This window comes from Orcinus orca, chromosome 16 (assembly GCF_937001465.1).
Source record: "Orcinus orca chromosome 16, mOrcOrc1.1, whole genome shotgun sequence".
In the NCBI taxonomy this organism is placed as follows: Eukaryota; Metazoa; Chordata; class Mammalia; order Artiodactyla; family Delphinidae; genus Orcinus; species Orcinus orca.
In genome coordinates, this window is record NC_064574.1 from 66,211,874 (window position 1) to 66,231,099 (window position 19,226).

Here is a 19,226-nt window from a genome sequence, read left to right on the forward strand (position 1 = left end):
ATATGTGAAAATTTCTTCCATCACATTTATATATAGAATCATTATAATATATGGTCTTTTGTGTTTGGCTTCTTCCACTTAGCATATTTTCAAGATTCATGAGTGTTGTGTCATGTATTACATTTTAGATAACACCACATTTTGTTCATCCATTCTCATGGACTTTCAGGTTGTTTCCACTTTTTGGGTATTATGAATAATGCTACTGTGTACAAGTTTTTGTGTTGACATATGCTTTCCATTCCTAGAAACCTAGGAATGGAATTGCAAGGTCATATTGTTAGCAAGCCCAAGCTCCTTCTGCTCATCGCACAACAGGCCAATAAATCGGGAGAGGAGTTGTTGCAACAAGGAATAACGATTTTAATGGGAAAGCTAACAGACCGAGAATACGGCAGACTAGCGTCTCAAAAATCCACCTTACCTCAGTCCGAATTCGGGCTCCTTTTATATACCAGAGGGGGGAGGGGGCGGGGCCACTGTGGCACCGACCAATGGCTGAGCGAGGCTGCTGCAGCTCGCGCCTGCCTCTCAGGTCTCACACCCTGAGTAGAGAGGTGCGACCCTAGAAAGCCGCCAGGTCTGAAGAAGTACCAGGTTGCTCCAGCAACGTCGTCCTCCAGGTCTAGGTGAAGCGAGGCGCAGAAGCCGCTGAGACCCCGGTGGCCACGTGGAGGCTGTTGACACACCCTTTCCTGGGATCGCTGTCTGAGGCGGCGGGCCCCCTGGGCTCAACCCGCGGCTGGCCTCACCGGTCAGTTCATGACTGATGACGTGGCCTGGGAGCGGGTGTCCCCAGGGCGGAGCTCCCGCCCGCCTGCCCGCTTGCGCAGTGGATGGCTGGCAGGTGCGGGGCCAGGCCGGTGGGCTAGGCCCAGCCGGAGCGCGGAGAGGAGCAGCGGAGCAGCCCCTGCCCCAACCGCGCAGCCGCCGGCGCCAGAGAGGGAGGAGGAGAGGGCCCGTCACAGTTTGGGTTCGGGCTGGGGAGGCCGCTATTACAATATGGTAATTATATGATTAACTTTTTGAGGAATGGCCAAACTTTACCACAGCTGCTATATACCACGTTACATCCCCACTAGCCGTGTGTGAGGGTTCCAGTTTTCTACATTCTTGCCAACACTTACTTTCTGTTTAAAAAATTAAAATGTTTTTTAAAATTATAGCCCTCTTAGTGGGTAAATGGTTTCTCATTGTGGTTTTGGTTTAAATTTCCCTAACAGCTATGTTGAGCATCTTTTCATGTGCTTGTTGGCCATTTGTATAATTTCTTTGGAGAAATGTCTATAGATCCTTTTGCCCTTTATTTTATTGGTTTGTCATTTTGTTGTTGAGTTGTAAGAGTTCTTTGTTCGTTCATAACGTGAAATCCTTATCAGACATATGATTTGAAAATGTTTTCCATTCTATGACTTGTCTTTTCACATTTTTGTCCTTTGATGCTCAAAAGTTTTGATTTTGATGAAGCCCAATTAATGTATATTTTCTTTTGGTGTCATATCTAAGAATGCATTGCTGAATCCAGGTTATGAAGATTTACCTATGTTTTCTTCTAAGAGTTTATTGTTTTAGATCTTTTGGGTGTTTGATCCATTTTTAATTAATTTTTGTATATATTGTGAGGTAAGAGTCCAACTTTATTCTTTTGCATGTGCCTGTTACCAGGCCCTCTCCAGATTCTTGGACAGTAATACCATAGAAATGAATTTCACTCCCACAAGGCTCTTAGGTAAGCAAAGCTTTTTATTAAAAGGATAGTTTGTGCACAGGGGAGAAGGCAGAAAAGAGTGCCAACTCCCCAAGGACTTTCAGGGAACACATTTTAAAGCGAGTGTGGGGGAGGGGGCAGCAGGTGCCCGATCAGCTTGTGCTCGATTCTCAGATTGGTTGGCATCAAGATGAAGTTTCAAGAATCATCAACCGTCAACTGGTGTGGGGGTCTATGCACTTGCGGTCAGCAGTTTTCATCTGGTGGGGATCTGCCTCCTGCAAAAACAACCTGGGAATGTCTGCCAGGCCTTTATCTATATCTTTCAGGGAACTGGAAAGCTTTAGGCACTTTGTTTTAAGGGATCTGTGAAGCCTGCTTGCACAAGGTCGTTCCCTGGGTCCTTTTCAAAAATGGCTGTACTCTTGTCTTCCAGTCTCACGCCTATTTAGTTGTTTAAGCACTGTTTGTTCAAAAGACTGTTATTTATTGTTGAAAATCAATTGACCATAGATGTACGGGCTTATTTTTGGATTCTCAATTCTATTTCATTAGATTAAGATATATCTATGCTTCTGCCAGTACCAAACTGCTTTGATTATTGTCACTTTTGTAGAAAGTATTGAAATCAGGAAGTGTGAGACCTCAAACTTTGTTCTTCTTTTTAAAGAAATTTTTGGCTATCCAGGGTTCCCTGCAATTCTATATGAATTTTAGGATCAGTGTGTGCATTTCTGCAAAAAAGGCAGCTGGGAATTGACTGACTGTAGATCAATTTCGGGAATACTGCAATGCTAACAATATTGAATTTTTCATGAACATGGGCTGTCTTCATTTATTTAGGTCTTCTTTAATTTCTCTTCCCCCAGTTTTATTGAGGTATAATTGACAAATAAAATTGTACTATATTTAAAGTGTACAACATGATGATTTGATATATGTATACCTTGTGAAAGAATTCCCACATTCAAGTTCATTAGCATATCAATCACTTCACAAAGTTGCCCCCTCTCCTTTTTTTGGTAAGAACACTTACAATTTACTCTCTTAGCAAATTGCAATTATACAATACAGTATTATCAACTATAGTCACCATGTTTTACATTAGATCCTCAGAACTTATTCATCTTATAACTGAAAGTTTGTACTTTTTTGCCAACCTCTCTCCATCTCCCTCACCCCTTAGCCATGGCAACCTAGAGATTACATTTAATCTATAGATGACTCTGGGCAGTAGGAACATTTTAACAATAACTCTTCTGATCCATGAACATGGGATAGCTTTCCATTTATTTGTGTATTCAATTTCTTTCATTAATATCTTGTTTTCAGTGAATACATCTTTCACTTCTTTAAATTTACTCCTTAAGTATTTTATTATTTTTGATGCTTTTGTGAATGGGATTGTTTTTTGTCTCCTTGTTGAACCTGTCGTTTTGTTCTTGTATTGTCTTCCTGATTTCATTAAATTGTTTATGTGTTCTCTTGAGCTCTCTGAACATCTTTTGAATAATTATTTTGAATCCTTTGCCAGGCAATTAAACTATCTCCATTTGTTTGGGGTCAGTTACTGGAAGTTTGCTATGTTCCTTTGGAGGTGTCATGTTTCCCCAATTCTTTGTGACCCTGGTAGTCTTGTGTAGGTGTCTGCACAACTGAAGAAATAGTCACCTCTTCCAGACTTTATGGACTGACTCTGGTAATGAAAGACCTTCTGTGGGTGGGAGCATGCTGGAGTCTGTTGTGACTCTGTATCTAGTGGCGCAGGCTGCCAAGGGCAGGGGCATGTGGCAGCTCTGGGTCCAGGGTGGGGGGTGGGGGCATGATGTCTCTCTCGGTCAGGTCACAGGGGTCCACAGCATTGACAACTATGTGGTCCTTGGTGAGCATAGTGGGGTATCTGCAATGGCTACAAGGGCTATTGGGGTCCTTGTGGTGCCTCCAGGTCCAGAGGCTACACACAAGGGCAGGCAGCAGTGGCATGGAGCTGGTGGTGGTGTGTACATGCCACCAACTGGTGCCTAAGTAATGGCAGAGGCTGGTTGCGGATACACACACAGTGGTAGGGGCCAGGGCCAGGAACAAGGGCCAGGGCCACGTGAGGGTACACAGGCAGCTTCAGAGGCCCTGGATGTTGGTGTATGTACATTCTGTGCCTGCAGGATCTCACATCAGACATGCACAGCAATGGAGGCTTAATGGGGATCTAGCTGGCTGGGTGCAGGTGCACAGTTTATGGGGACAGCTGCAGGTGAGCCTAGTGGTGCAGGCCAGTGACAGGAGATAAGGCCAGAGCTGAGCCCTCAGGCAGCTGTGGGGGCCCCAGCTGTCAGTGTGCAATTCCATGGCTGCAGGATATTGCTACAGGTATGCACACTGCCTTAGAGGCTGGTGATGGGAATCTACTATTATTGTATTGCTGTCTACTTCTCCCTTCAGTTCTTTAAATATTTGCTTTATATAGGTGCTCTGAGGTAGGGTACATAAATATTTATAAATGTTGTATCCTCTTAGTTAATTGATCCCTTTATCATTTTTTTTTTGGAATTTTTTTTTTTTTATACACCAGGTTCTTATTAGCTATCTATTTTATACTTATTAGTGTATATATGTCAATCCCAATCTCCCAGTTCATCCCACCACCACCCCTCCCCTGCTTTCCCCCCTTGGTGTCCATACGTTCGTTCTCTACATCTGTGTCTCTATTTCTGCCTTGCAAACCGGTTCATCTGTACCATTTTTCTAGATTTCACATATACGCGTTAATACACTTCCTCCCAGAGGAAGTAGCATTTAACTTAAGATCTAAAGTCTTGAGAGTCTGTCAGGCAAAGAGTGAGGGAAGAGAGCTCCAGGCTGAGGGAACAGCATGTGCAAAGGCTTGGAGAAGCAAAGGAGCCTGGCAGATTTGAGGAACTGAGAGGCCAGTGTGGTTGGAACTCAGAGGTGGAGTGGGGGGCAGGATGTGATGCAAGACAAGGCTGGTGAGGTCCACAGGGACAGACCAGCAGGGCCTTCCCAGCCATGTTAAGGGCAAGTTAATGATTCTGGGCACAGCTTGGCCTCCAATGCCATCCCACACCACCTTTCATCTGCTCTTCTGGGTCAAGCCCTCTGACCCCAGAATTGCTCTCTACCCATGACTTTCCCTCCAGTCAAGAATTTTCTCAACCATTCCAAGTGTCTCTTGTCATCACTTCCCAAGAAATTCAATTCCTGGGGGACCAAATTCTGGCTCTCCCAGGAAGCATTTGTCAAGGTCTCAGGTACCATCAGGTAGCCCACGTTATGTTGGAATATTTACTAAGTGGAAGAGTGAGTGTTCTTATCCCCATTTTATAGCTAACGAAACTGAGGTTTGGAGAGATAAAGCACACACAGTTATCTCTACACTCTTTTTTTAAATTATTTTTTATATTTTGCGGTACGCAGGCCTCTCACTGTTGTGGCCTCTCCCATTGCGGAACACAGGCTCTGGACGTGCAGGCTCAGCGGCCGTGGCTCACGGGCCCAGCCGCTCCGCGGCATGTGGGATCTTCCCAGACCGGGGCACGAACCCGTGTCCCCTGCATCGGCAGGTGGACTCTCAACCACTGCGCCGCCAGGGAAGCCCTCTACACTCTTTTGACACCTCATTTCTCCCCAGTATTCCCCAGAATTTGGGAAGCTACATGGTCTGGCTGTTAGGATTCTATGACTCTGATTCTATGACATGTCAGAGAGGATGCTAAGGTTTAGGGAAACATGGAGATTTCAGGGTTCTAAAATTCCACAGTTCTAAGCCTTAGCGCTCCAATAAACCAGGTTCCTGATGTGTGCTAGCTAGTCCAAGCCTGGAGAGGCAGGCACCACCCACGAGCCCTTTTCCACCCGGTCTCCTGGGTCCCACCTCACAGACCAGCCAAAGGATGCGATCTGGGCACCCCCCGATAGCCAGGAGAGGATGGGAAGGAACAGGATAGTCGGGAGCCTTACACCCGAGGGCAATGTTCTGGGGCAGAGGCCGGAGTTGAGAGAAGGCGGAGAGTTCCAGGTCCCGCCGCAGAGCAGACCTCCTGCTTGGCAGACAGCCCAAGTGAGCTACAGTGGGGGACCCCGGGAGCCATGGGGTGCACGCGTGATGCCATCCTGGATGCGCTGGAGAACCTGACTGCAGAGGAGTTCAAGAAGTTCAAGACGAAGCTGCTTTCAGTGCCGCCGCATGAAGGCTACGGACGCATCCCACGGGGGACGCTGCTACCCACGGATGCTGTGGACCTCACCGACAAGCTCGTCAGCCACTATCTGGAGGCGTACGGTGCCAACCTCACGGCGCTCGTGCTTCGTGACATGGGCATGCAGGAGACCTGGGGCAAGGGGGAGCTCACCTCCTCCACCCTCCGCGCAGAGGTCCAGACCAGTATGCCCTCATCTGTACCCTCCTTCCAACCCGAACATTTGCCTCTCCCCGCGCTTTCGCTTCCTGTTCCTCCTACCCTTTAATAAAAGCTTCTCCTGCTGGGGAGGCTTGGTACTGACCTTGGCTTCCGGACCAGGAGATCCCTGACCCCAGAAAGACTTGGAGACACCACTTAACATTTTCTTACAGGCCCTGGAACCGTGCCAACCGAGATGAAGGCCCCTCGCCAGACAGCACCAAGTAAAGCCTTCAACACCCAACCTCACCTACCTGGGCACCTCACCAGCCCCGCCCCACTGCACCCCTGCACAGCCTAAATCTGTTGTCCCAAGGCCAAGAGCACCCAGAGAGCGCAAAGCTAGGCCAACCCTCCCCACCCACCTACTCACACACCTCCAGGGCCCGAGCCTGGTTGGGAGGAGAAAGGGAGACAAAGTTAAACCCATCCCACTATATGTAGAGTCCCGGTGGCATGCCCACCTTGAGCCCCACTGCTTAGGGTTGCATTCAGGGCAATTTCTGAAGAAAGCCTAGTGTTCAAGAGGGACAGGCTCCAGCACCCACCCTGGTCCCAGCTCATCCCCTCTCCTCCCTCCCGCCCCAGCACTGCACTTTGTGGAGCAGCATCGGGCGGCCCTCATTGCGCGGGTCACAGACGTGGATGGGGTGCTGGACGCCCTGTACGGGAAGGTCCTGACAGAGAAGCAGTACCAGGCAGTGCGGGTGGAGCGCACCAATCCTACCAAGATGAAGAAGTTCTCAGCTTTGCTCCAGCCTGGAACCCGACCTGCAAGGATCTGCTCCTCCAGGCCCTGAGGGACACCCAGCCCCACCTGGTGGTCGACCTGGAGCAGAGCTGAGGCATCTTCCCCAGCAGCGGTCCCACAGACGACCCCTGGCTGTTCCAGCCATCTTACCTGGAGTCTGATTTTTTTTATACACGATATATGAAAAACCAGCTTGTACTTGGTGTGTTTCCTACTTCCAGCCTGGAAGCACATGCGGAGCTGAGCTACACATCCAAGCCCCACAGAGGCTCAGGTGAAGCTCTAGTTTCCGCCTGTTCCTGGGGCAGCAGGCTCCCCAGACACTTCATCCTTCCTGCCTCAGTCACCATGGAATAGTCCCTCACTATTTTGTGGCTCCTTCAATGCCACCCCAGAGGGTCTGCCCTTGAGACCTGTGAATACAAGTTAGCCTTGTGGCCACGGTCTAAAAGTTAAAATAGAGGTATGTACAAAGGGCCTGAACTGTGGGGGCCATATTTGACAGACGCATTTAGAAACAGACTCGTCTACCAAGCTTCTCAATCTCTCACTTTTTCATAGGAAAAAAAATTTGCAAAATGAGAGTAATTTTCAGGGGAAGTGACAAGAGTATCATCTAAACAGGACAGAAGAGCACAAGCCACCGAGTGTCCCTAGGGCTCCTTCTGGCACGGACACCAGCAGGTGTCACTCCTCCCTCTGCTCCCTCCCACCTAGTGCAAGAGGGGTTCTAGGTCACACTTTGCCCAGAAAACATGCCAACCACAAAAGCAGAACTTTAGGAAATGAGTTCTAGTAGCTGTTCCTTCTCTTGATGGAATTGTGCCAACAAAAGAAAATACGGATATTTATTTCCAGAAAACAGCACTTAAGGGGCCTTTCCAGAGGCTGTTAGGGAACCAGGATCCTAGGACCACTTCCTGAGTACATTTTGCACCCAAATTCTTTCTGGCTTAGAAGGGGCGGACGCAAAGCAACAGGCAGGCCCCAAGGAGGCCAGTTATCCTATCCTTAGGAGTCAGATCATCAGACTCAGGGATCCAGGTATGAGGGTGCAAGGTTGTACCATTCACAATGATACACCAGTGCAGAATGAACAAACCTGTATGAAGGCTTCACTTGGAATACCCTCCCTAAACACAAGAATTAGCAAATGTAGTTTTTATTCCCCGCCTCCCTCCACACACACACACACAGTCTGTGTAACATTTCCCTATTCTGATGACCAGATCACCAGAGCAACAGGAGAGAACAAGTAATTTGCTGTAGGAGGAAGCTACCAAGAAGCTAAGCTAATGACCACTGTCAAGGCTACACAGTCACATGGGACTGCTCCTAATGCCATTTAGGACTCCAGGAGGAAAGCTGAGCTTCCCCCAAATCGGGATCCAGCCCCAATACTGAGGATCCCCTGGGCTTATCTTCTTTAGTCAACCACTCCATAAAATAAATGCTGATGTTCCCCATTTCACCCTCAGCCCTTTTCTACCAAGTCTTCTTAAATCTTATAAACCAAGCCTTATTCAATCCCTGAGATGTGTTTGTTCACTTACGTTCTACAAGGACCTTACCATTTCCCAAACTGAAGTTGTCTTCCTTTTACTACCCCTGTATCTCGACATATGGCAACAGCAGCAGCCTAACCAGAAAATAAGAAATCCTAGCCTGTTCCATAAAGCCCAGATTTAGTCAGTCTTCCAGCTTATATCCAAACACCTTCCTTTTCAACTTCACTACCCCCATCTGGCTTATGCCTTCATGTCTTACCCACAACAGGCTTCCTGATCTCCCTGCTTCTAGTCAACCACCTTCAAGGTCCTGAGTGATCAAAACTGATGATGGAAATGGACTCCCTTCTAACACTAGGACACCTAAGCCCCTCTTCCAGCCTGATCCTGAATGATCCATCCAACCTCTCCTACCTTCCTTTTCACCTACCCCTGGATCCCAACACTACTTACACCCCATGCCCTAGCACACATTGGTCCCTTAACTCTGGACACCTTGAAACCCATCTGTCCTAGCATGCCCACAGGTGGCCTTCCTCTGGTCTCCAGTGGCATTTTCACCTACTGTCCCTGTGGGAGAGCAAACCATATTGTCATGTCTATTTTCACACAAGACCCTCCCATTAGAGTAAGCCCCATAAAAAGACATATTTTCAACCTCTGTACAGTGCCTTGCATGTGAAAAATAATAAACAGCAGTTCCTGTGTATGTCTAGTGTCTGACAGAGGATTTCTTCAAAAACTTCACAGGAACCCAGTGCTTCTCATGAGATGGAGCCATAACTAACACTTCCCTGCACAGCAGATGCTCAAACAGAGCAGCTACAAAAACCAGGGCAGGCCTGAGGCAAAAGGTATGGTTCTAAGAAACAGCTCCACTAAGTTGAAAGACTTCTTGGGGGCTTTATTTTTCCTTTTTATTGGAGGGGGAGGAAGGGCGAGGCTCAGAGTTCTACCAGCCACAGCATACTGGTTAAGGACACAACTTCTGCAGCCAAAGGATAGATTCAAATCCCTGCTCCACTTCACTCACGAGTTATGAGACTTAAGGACAGTTTGTACCTAAGCATCCCCATCTATAAAGTACGGACAACAGGACACAGCTCATCACCTAACAGCAGATGCCCACAGTGAGCACACATTAGTGTCAACAGTGATCTCCAGGATGTTTTTGTTTGTTTGTTTGTTTGTTTGTTTTTTGCAGTACACGGGCCTCTCACTGTTGTGGCCTCTCCCGTTGCGGAGCACAGGCTCTGGACGCGCAGGCTCAGCGGCCATGGCTCACAGGCCCAGCCGCTCCGCGGCACGTGGGATCTTCCCAGACCGGGGCACGAACCCGTGTCCCCTGCATCGGCAGGCGGACTCTCAACCACTGCGCCACCAGGGAAGCCCTCCAGGATGTTTTTGTTCCTAGCTGCTCAGTGGCTTAGGCTCCTCAGTGGCCCTCAATCTGAAACAATCACCATTTTCTGCCCAAACCTCTAAGCATCACAAGACTGAAAAAAGAACAAGCAGATCAATACCCAATGTTCACTGGGCCTGTGCTAATTAGAACAAAAACCCATATGCAAGACCCAGCCTTCTGTGAGTGACCTTTTTCTTAGCTCCTGGCTCAAATTGTCTACACAGAAAGCTTTATACCAAATCACTTACCCCTTCACAGAGAAGGTGGGGGGAATGAGCATAAGAGGAGTCTCTGCAGAACTTCAGAGCATGGCTCTAAAAGTGTGCTGCTGAAACAGCAACATCACCAGAGAGCTTGTACCCCACCAAGACCTACACATGGAATTAGAACCCACCTGCTAACCATACTTCCACGTGATTCAGGTACGTATTCAACTTAGACACACACAACGCTACAGGGAGGATCTGGCTCTGCCACCTCAGTTAGACTGCAACAGGTTTGCAGAAGCCTTCTTACATGGGGATTTGCCTTGCTTTTCACTCAGGGAAAGAGTACACAGGATGGGCCTGCTTCCCCTCAAATTCTGGGAAAAAATAAAATAAAACAAACAAACAAATGAAAAACAGCCATCAGGCTAGATCTAACAGACAGGTTCTTACCGTGAGCAGGCTGCAGTGAGGCCCTAAGGATCCTGCAGAAACAGCTACAGAAAATCAGCGCAGTTGTGCAACACTGCCACCCTGAGGTGCATGTGCAAGACGCCACCTAGAAAGCCTGGCTCCCGCTCCCTTCAGTTTCTTCTTCCCATACCCACCCCACCCCACCCTCCTTGACATTCTCTACCTGCAATTGCCTAAGCTTGGTTCCCCGCTACACGCAAGGAACCCCCAGTCTTCGACCCTGTAGGCCAAGCTCCCTTCCTGTCTCCAGTCCCCAAACTGGTGGCTCTCAATCATCCTTCCTGTTAAAGGAGCCCTTCTTGCTAGCACTATAACCCCAAGGTTTAAGGCTAAAGCCACAATCCAAGGAGCTGAGAGAGCACAATCCATCCACAGAGCACTATTCCCAGACCCAAACTCCTGACATCCGTCTGTTCCTGCCTCAAGCATATTAGGAATTTTAGTATGGCTGCACAGGTCCCGGGCCTGAGCCCCGCGTCTGCCAAAGCCTGTGAGGGTCCCACGGTCCCAACGGACCCGAGCACCAGCCCTCCCCCGTCCAAGCCTCTGTGGTGGCCCATGGGCCGCCCCTGACAAAGCCTCCTCCGCCCACATGGGTCCAGGCGGGCCAAGTGCCACCACCCTCCTAAGCCTCCTCTGGCTGTCCCAGCCCCTGTGGACACACCTGTGGAAGCCTGCGCCCACCTGGCCTACACGAGCATGTGTGCTCCAGGCCAGGTTCAGGAGCAGATGCTGGTAAAAGGAACACATGCAGAGGTGGGGCTGACACAGCAGGTCCAGAGACCTACCTAGAGGTCTCGGAGGGCCTCCTGGGGAGGCGGGGATTGGGTGTAGCTCACTGTAGGCGCAAGGACACTGATAGCAGAGGCACCAGGGAATTTTTCATTTTTTCAATTTTATTTTATTTTATGTTGCTATCCTCTTTCGTTTTATCATTGCTTCATTTTTATTTTTTTCTAATATATTTTTTATTTTTCTTATTTTATTTTTTATTCTGTTATTGTTCTGCTCTTTTCCACTTGTTGTCTGTTTTTTGTTTTCTCGGTGGTGGTGGTTTGTTCTTTTGATATTTTTGTGTTGTTTTCTTTCATTTTGTTATTTTTTTGCTTTTTTATCTTTTGTTTGTTTGTTTTTGTCATTTTAGTGTTTGTCTTTTCTCTTAGCTTTTCTTTTAGTTTGTTTTTTTATTTTGTATTATTGTTTGTTTTCTGTTTAGTTTCATTTCTATTACTGGTTATGGTTTGAGGGCCCTCTTGTTTGTTTGGGTGTTTTGTTTTTTCCTAACCATGTTGTTTTGTTGTTGTTGGTTTGCTTTTTGTTTGCTTGGATTTGTTTTTGTTATTTGTCTCAGGTTTTGTGTTTTCTTTTTTTTGTTTGGTTGGTTTTGTTTTTATTATTTGCCTTGGGCATTGTCTATTTTAGGGTTTTTCTGTTTGTTTGTTTGTTTTTTGCCATGCCTTGTTGCTTGTGGGGTCTTGGTTCCCAGGCCGGGGGTCAGGCCTGAGCCCCTGTGGTGGGAGCACCGAGTCTGAGCCACTGGACTACCAGAGAACTTCAGGCCCGAGGAAATATTAATTGGTGTGAGCTCTCTCAGAGGTCCTCATCTCGGCACCAAGATCCAGCTCCACCCAACTGCCTGCAAGCTCCAGTGCTGGACGCCTCGGATCAAACAACCAGCAAGACAGGAACACAGCCACGCCCATCAACAAAAACGAGATGACAGAGAAATGTGTTACAGATGAAGGAGCAAGGTAAAAACCTATTAGACCAAATAAATGAAGAGGAAATAGGCAATCTACCTGAAAAAGAATTCAGAGTGATGATGGTAAAGATGATCCACAGTCTCGGAAACAGAATGGAGGCATGGATTGAGAAAATATAAGAAATGTTTAACAAGGACATAGAACTAAAGAACAAACAAATGGTGAGGAACAACACAATAACTGAAATGAAAAATACACTAGAAGTAATCAATAGCAGAATAACTGAGGCAGAAGAATGAATAAGTGAGCTGGAGGACAGAATGGTGGAAATAACTGCCGAGGAACAGAATAAAGAAAAAAGAATGAAAAGAAATGACTGTCTCAGAGACTTCTGGGAAACAGTTAATGCACCAACTTTCGAACTATAGGGGTCCCAGAAGAATAGAAAGAGAAAGGGTCTGAGAAAATATTTGAAAACATTATAGTCAAAAACGGCCCTAACAAGGGAAAGGAAATAGCCACCCAAGTTTAGGAAGCACAGAGAGTCCCTACAGGATAACCCTAGGGGAAACACACCAAGATATATATTAATCAAACTAACCAAAATTAAAGTCAAAGAAAAAATATTAAAAGCAGCAAGGGAAAAGCAACAAATGACATACAAGGGAATCCCGATAAGGTTATCAGCTGATTTTTCGGCAGAAACGCTGCAGGTCGGAAGGGAGTGACAGGATATATTTAAAGTGCTGAAAGGGAAAAATCTACAACCAAGATTACTCAACCCGGCAAGGATTTCATTCAGATTTGATGAAGAAATCAAAAGCTTTACCGACAAGCAAAAGTTAAGAGAATTCAGCACCACCAAACCAGCTGTACAACAAATGCTAAAGAAACTTCTCCAGGCAGGAAACACAAGAGAAGAAAAAGACCTACAAAAAGAAACCCCAAACAGTTAAGAAAATGGTAATAGGAACATACATATCAATAATTCCCTTAAATGTAAATGGATTAAACAATCCAACCAAAGACACAGACTAGATGAATGGATACAAAAACAACACCTATATGTACGCTGTCTACAAGAGACCCACTTCAAACCTAGGGACACATACAGACCGAAAGTAAGGGAATGGAAAAAGATACTTCATGCAAATGGAAATCAAAAGAAAGCTGCAGTAGCAATACTCATATAGGACAATACAGACTTTAAAATAAAGACTATTACAAGACACAAGGAAGGACACTACACAATGATCAAGGGATCAATCCAAGAAGAAGATATGACAATTGTAAATATCTACGCACCCAACATAGGAGCACTTCAATACGTAAGGCAAATGCTAACAGCCATAAAAGGGGAAATCCACAGTAACACAATAATACTAGGGGAATTTAACACCCCACTTTCATCAATGGACTGATCATCCAAACAGAAAATAAATAATGAAACACAAGCTTTTTTTTTTTAATTTAACTTTATTTATTTATTTTTTGGCTACATTGGGTCTTCGTTGCTGCCCACATGCTTTCTCTAGTTGGGGCGAGTGGGGTCACTCTTCCGTGCAGTGCGCAGGTGTCTCATTGCAGTGGCTTCTCTTGTTGCGGAGCACGGGCTCTAAGGCGCATGCCTTCAGTAGTGTGGCACATGGGTTCTACAGTGCAGGATCAGTAGTTGTGGCGCATGGGCTTAGTTGCTCCGTGGCATGTGGGATCTTCCCGGACTAAGGCTCGAACCTGTGTCCCCTGCACTGGCAGGCAGATTCTTAACCACTGTGCCACCAGGGAAGCCCCAGGAAACACAAGCTTTAAATGACACATTAGACCAGATGGACTTAATCAATATTTATAGGACATTCCATCTAAAAACAACAGAATAGAAATTCTTCTCAAGTGCACACAGAACATTCTCCAGGATAGATCACATCTTGGGTCACAAATCAAGCCTCAGTAAATTTAAGAAAATTGAAATCATATCAGGCATCTTTTCTGACCACGACGCTATGAGACTAGATATCAATTACAGGAAAAAAACTGTAAAAAATACAAACACATGGAGGCTAAAAAATATGCTACTAGGGAACCAAGGAATCACTGAAGAAATCAAAAATGAAATCAAAATACACCTAGAAACAAATGACAATGAAATCACGATGACCCAAAACCTATGGGATGCAGCAAAAGCAGTTCTAAGAGGGAAGTTTATAGCAATATAATCCTACCTCAAGAAACAAGAAAAATCTCAAATAAACAACCTTACACCTAAAGCAATTAGAGAGAGAACATATCAAGGGTCTTTTCCGACCACAACTCTATGAGACTAGAAATCAATTACAGGGAAGAAAAAGTAAAAAACACAAACACATGGAGACTAACCAATATGTTACTAAATAACCAAGAGATCAATGAAGAAATCAAAGAGGAAACCAAAAAATACCTAGAGACAAATGACAATGAAAACACAGCAGTCCAAAACCTATGAGATGCAGCAAAAGCAGTTCTAAGAGGGACGTTTATAGCAATGCCTCAAGAAAAAAGAAAAACTCAAATAAACAATCTAACCTTACACCTAAAGCAAGTAGAGAAAGAAGAACAAACAAAACCCAAAATTAGTAGAAGGAAGGAAATCATAAAGATCAGAGCAGAAATAAATGAAATAGAAACAAAGAAAACAACAGCAAAGATCAATAAAACTAAAAGCTGGTTCTTTGAGAAGATAAACAAAATTGATAAACCTTTAGCCACACTCATCAAGAAAGAGGGAGAGGACTCAAATCAACAAAATAAGAAATGAAAAAGGAGAAGTTACAACAGACACTGCAGAAATACAAAGCATCCTAAGACACTACTACAAGTAACTATATGCCAATAAAATGGACAACCTGGAAGAAATGGACAAATTCTTAGAAAGGTATAACCTTCCAAGACTGAACAAGGAAGAAATAGAAAATATGAACAGACCAATCACAAGTAATAAAATTGAAACTGTAATTAAAAATCTTCCAGTAAACGAAAGTCCAGGACCAGATGGCTTCACAGGTGAATTATATCATTTAGAGAAGAGCTAACAGCCATCCTTCTCAAACTCTTCTAAAAAACTGCAGAGGAAGGAACACTCCCAAACTCATTCTACAAGGCCACCATCACCCTGATACCAAAACCAGACAGACATACTACAAAAGAAGAAAATTACAGACCAATATCACTGATTAATATGGATGCAAAAATCCTCAACAAAATACTAGCAAACAGAATCCAACAACACATTAAAAGGATCATATACCATGATCAAGTGGGATTTATCCCAGGGATGTAAGGATTCTTCAATATATGTGAATCAATCAGTGTGATACACCATATTAACAAATTGCATAATAAAAACCATATGATCATCTCATAGATGCAGAAAAAGCTTTTGACAAAATTCAACACCCAGTTATGATAAAAACTCTCCAGAAAATGGGCATAGAGGGAACCTAACTCAAGATAATGAAGGCCATATACGACAAGCCCACAGCAAACATCATTCTCAAAGGTGAAAAACTGAAAGGATTTCCACTAAGATTAGGAACAAGACAAGGATGTCCACTCTCGCCATTATTATTCAGCAGTTTTGGAAGTCCTAGCCATGGCAATCAGAGAAGAAAAAGAAACAAAAGGAATACAAATTGGTAAAGAAGAAGTACAACTGTCACTTTTTGTAGATGATATGATACTATACATAGAGAATCCTGAAGATGTCACCAAAAAACTGCTAGAGCTAATGAATGAATTTAGTAAAGTCGCAGGATACAAAATTAATGCACAGAAATCTCTTGCAGTCCTATACACTAATGATGAAAAATCTGAAAGAGAAATTAAGGAAACACTCCCATTCACCATTGCAACAAAAAGAATAAAATACCTAGGAATAAACCTACCTAAGGACGTAAAAGACCTGTACTCAGAAAACTATAAGACACTGATGAAAGAAATCAAAGATGACACAAACAGATGGAGAGATATACCATGTTCTTGGATTGGAAGAATCAAGATTGTGAAAATGACTATACTACCCAAAGCAATCTACAGACTGAATGCAATCCCTATCAAACTACCAATGAATCTTAAAATTTGTATGGAGACACAAAAGACCCTGAATAGCAAAAGGCAATCTTGAGGGAAAAAAACGGAGCTGGAGGAATCAGACTCCCTGACTTCAGACTATACTACAAAGCTACAGCAATCAAGACAATGTGGTCCTGACAAAAAACAGAAATATAGATCAATGGAACAGGATAGAAAGCCCAGAGATAAACCCACGCACCTATGGTCAACTAATCTTTGACAAAGGAGGCAAGGATATACAATGGAGAAAAGACAGTCTCTTCAATAAGTGGTCCTGGGAAAACTGGACAGCTACATGTAAAAGAATGAAATTAGAACACTCCCTAACACCATACACAAAAATAAACTCAAAATGTATTAGAGACCTAAATGTAAGCCCGGACACTATAAAACTCTTCGAGAAAAACATAGGCAGAACACTCTTTGACATAAATCACAGCAAGATCTTTTTTGACCCACCTCCTAGAGTAATGGAAATAAAAACAAAAATAAACAAATGGGACCGAATGAAACTTAAAAGCTTTTGCACAGCAAAGGAAACTATAAACAAGACGAAAAGACAAACCTCACAATGGGAGAAAATATTTGCAAATGAATCAATGGACAAAGGATTAATCTCCAAAATATATAAACAGCTCATGCAGCTCAATGTTAAAAACACAAACAACCCAATCAAAAAATGGGCAGAAGATCTAAATAGACATCTCTCCAAAGAAGACATACAGGTGGCAAAGAGGCACATGAAAAGCTGCTCAACATCACTCATTATTAGAGAAATGCAAATCAAGACTACATGAGGTATCACCTCACACAGGTTAGAATGGGCATCATCAGAAAATCTATAAACAACAAATGCTGGAGAGGGTGTGGAGAAAAGGGAACCCTCTTGAACTGTTTGTGGGAATGTAAATTGATATAGCCACTATGGATAACAGTATGGAGGTTCCTTAAAAAACTAAAACTAGAATTACCATATGATCCAGCAATCCTACTACAGGGCATAACCCAGAGAAAACCATAATTCAAAAAGACACATGCACCCCAATGTTCATTGCAGCACTATTTACAATAACCAGGGTATGGAAGCAACCTAATTTCCCATTGACAGACGAATGGATAAAGAAGAAGTGGTCCATATATACAATGGAATATTACTCAGCCATAAAAAGGAACGAAATTGGGTGATTTATAGAGATGTGGATGGACCTAGAGACTGTCATACAGAGTGAAGTAAGTCAGAAAGAGAAAAACAAATATCATATATTAAACACACATATGTGGAATCTAGAAAAATGGTACAGATGAACCGGTTTGCAAGGCAGAAATAAAGACACAGATGTAGAGAACAAACGAATGGACAACAAGGGGGGGAAAGTGGGGGAGAGTGGTGGGATTAAAAAATAAAGTACTGGAGACAGAGATTTGTATGCCATGTTAATCAATTTGAACTTTATCCTGAAAAACATGGGAAATCATTGAAAAAGTTTAAGCAGGTGGGTGACTTGATCAGCAAAATGTTTCTCAAACTTCACTCATCATAACACCTTCATGATTTTTGCCTTATCTTCATATCACCTGTAGTTAATTTACTTAATGTTGTTCAAACTAACCTTTTATTCTTTTACAAACATATGTCAAGAGGAAACTCATTACCACCATTGCTTGCCATAATAAATATTCAAAATAAATATATAACTATTAAAGTAGAACAATGTTCATTTATGTACCAACTTTAAATCATCTCATGCACCACTATGTAAATCTACCACAGTTTTGTGCCAGAGTCTTAAGATCTGTTTGTTTGTTTTAATATATTTTGGCCACACCACCCGTGGCTTCCGGGATCTCTGTTCCTGACCAAGGATTGAACCCATGACAGCGCAGAATCTTAACCACTAGGCCACCAGGGAACTCCTGCCGGATTCTTAATGACCGGGTCTTAGATGTCACCTGGAATCTCCTGTTAGAGAACCACTTGTAAGTGTGAAGAAATTCGGACACAGGCCGAGGGCATAAATTTTGTCTATGCTCTGTAACGCCTAAAACCAGTCCTTATGAAATTTTAATGTGCATACGAATCACCTCGGGACCTTGTAAAACTCAGATTTTGATCCATTATGTAATCTGAAGATTCTGCATTTCTAACAAACCCCTAAATGACATTAATGTTGGTTTCCCAACCACGCAACGTTGCAAGGTACGAGATTATACTTCCCTGAAGGGGAGGGACCGTGCCTTAATCTTTAGTATAGTGTCTGGCACAGGCAACTTATTAGCTAACACTCGTTGAAGACAGCATGGAATTTTCTTCCCACAAAAGCTGTCACGTGACTCTCCATATGCAGGCTTCAGATCAGAAGTCTCTCACACACACACCACTACTATTCAAAACATTTTAATTTTTCTAAGACAAAACTATATTTCAGTTTTTATTTTCTACGTAATCTCAGCCTAGAATATAAACTCCATCAGACCAGAGACCTTAGTCGTAAGCATTTCCTAAGTTTCGGTCTCACCTATGTGTGTCCCAAGCCTGGTCTGCGAGTTAGAGCGGCGAATTCATTGGACAAGGGCTCCGTTCCTATGGAGCTAATGAGCTAGTGAGGACCTCACCAAGCAAGAGGCGATCATACCCGGCTTCAAGGCCTATGTCTCTGTAGAAGGTCAGATATGGAATAGTCTCCTACAGCCCCCGGCTTCCACAGTGCAGGAAGTCCTGAAGTTCAGAAGACTGGAGCCCAGAGGCCGCGGATGGGATCCGGCGAACCGGGGCTCTTTCATTGGACAGCCCGGATCGGAAGAATCCAAAGTGGAGGGGGGGGTGCGATGGGCTGTCGCAGACGTAGTCAGAAGAGGATTAAAAAGCGGATATCCTGGCCAGGAAGAGAACTCAAAAAGCGGTAACTTAAATCATCTAAATTATCTTCTGAAAACTGCGTTACGAAATTATGC

General features: G+C 44.3%; 1 long non-coding RNA gene and 1 pseudogene across 1 annotated transcript; one reads left to right on the forward strand and one right to left on the reverse strand.

Moving 5' to 3' along the window:
• Positions 1-5,651: 5,651 nt before the first annotated feature.
• Positions 5,652-7,199, forward strand: LOC101269537 (apoptosis-associated speck-like protein containing a CARD; annotated as a pseudogene).
• Positions 7,200-11,345: 4,146 nt separating this feature from the next.
• LOC125961442 (uncharacterized) lies at positions 11,346-19,208 on the reverse strand. Its single transcript, XR_007472179.1, has 2 exons — positions 18,888-19,208; positions 11,346-13,913 (listed from the first exon to the last, which is right to left on the reverse strand). It is a non-coding gene; the product is annotated as an uncharacterized LOC125961442 (long non-coding RNA).
• Positions 19,209-19,226: the final 18 nt, after the last annotated feature.